The following is a 1,677-nucleotide window of genomic DNA, read 5'->3' as shown; positions in this document are numbered from 1 at the left end:
CAGCTGCGCTCGGGACCCTCGTGGTGCGACCTTGGTGGTTTGTGCTTCAGGGGTGTTGCCCAGGCGCCGGGCTCAGGCAGTTCCTCTGCGGAAACTTTCTATGGCTACTGTTGTAGCTGCTTCTGGAAAAGTGGTCCTGGGAGTTCCGTGGGCAAATCTGAGCTCAAACACGCACACCTTGTCTCTGCGCAGGTCAGTTGGGTCGTCTTAGCCCCTTAGAGGCCTTTCAAGGTTTTCCGAATTAATCCACTGCCCACGCTGCTTGGAAAGTAAACACAGATGATTTCTTTTCTCTCTCTCTCTTTTTTTTTGCCCCTGACTGAGGGCATGTGGTTAATATATATGTTGGTGTTTTTCAAAGAAAATATTTTTAACTTTTTTTTTCTTTGCTATGGAATTTTCTTAACAGTTCAGAGGAATGATACCCAATGTACCCATCACCGACTTTCAGCATTATCAGTCTATGGGCAATCTTGTCTACATCTGTATCCCAGAGATTCCTCCTGCAATGTTTTGAAGCAAATGTGACCAGATTTGTATCTTTTCACTAGTTTTTTTTTTAGAACAGTTTTACATTTATAGAGTAATTTGAGAAGAGAGTACAGGAAGTTCACACATAATCCACTTCCAGTCCCCCTGCTATTAACGTTCTACTAGTATGATACATTTGTTACAGCTACAGAACCAATATTGATAGATTAAAGTCCATAATTTATTCACATTTGCTTAGTTTCTATTATCCCTTTCCTGAGCCAGGATCCCACCTAGGATGTTACATTAGTTGTCATATGTCTTAGGCTCTTCTTGGCTGTGGCAGTTTCTCATACATTCTTTGTTTTGATGACCTTGACAGCTTCCAGGAGTACTGGTCAGGTTTTTTGTAGAATGCCCAACTGTATAGGGTTTCAGGACATGCCTCTGGGTAACAAGCCATTCCCCAAGGTTTCGGGCCCCTCCTTTTGGCTCTCCCCTAGAGGAAAGTTACTGTTGCCAGCTAGACTTATTTTCAGCATCAACAGGGGAAGATGAGACCGTAAGGGGCTGGTTTATGCAAATCAAGCGGTTGGGCATGCTCAATAGAGGGCACAAAACATTCTTGCATATGCTTGGTGCTGTCTAAGCAATGAAAATGCTCCAGGAAGAGACCAATTGAGCATGTGCAAGACTTAATATTACATAAGTGGGAGCCACCCTTTTATTTGCATATTGGTTAGATAGAGAAACTGTAAAGCTTCTCAGCAGAATCCCAGTAGAAAGCGAGGTCCATTGCTCACTTTCTTGGAGGCAACCTGCACTTCCCTGGCTGAGGTGTGTATACTTTGTATCAAACTTACTTTAAGCAAGCAGCTCCTCATTCTCTTGAGCCAGCCCGCATTTTTTTTACTAAACTTTGAGTAGGTTTTTCTTGCTTTTGTGTTAGACTCGATGTCTGTACTGAACTTACTTTTGTGTTAAACTTGGTGTGGGTCCTGTTCAGTCTCCAGAGCTATGTTGCACTCTCTCTGTGGAACCTGTATTTCTTCTCTGTTATGTTAAACTTGTTCTCACTTCTGTGACACTGCCCTTGAATTCTTTCCTGTAGCGGAGGTCAAGAACCTGGTAAGAGGCCTGGGTGACTTGAGGCTGACTATCAGGCTGCCTGGACCTCTACATCCAACATCACCACTCCTGGAATTT

Source organism: Galeopterus variegatus, unplaced genomic scaffold (genome assembly GCF_000696425.1).
Source record: "Galeopterus variegatus unplaced genomic scaffold, G_variegatus-3.0.2 Scaffold4352, whole genome shotgun sequence".
Lineage (NCBI taxonomy): Eukaryota > Metazoa > Chordata > Mammalia > Dermoptera > Cynocephalidae > Galeopterus > Galeopterus variegatus.
Note: the sequence above shows the minus strand (reverse complement) of the source record.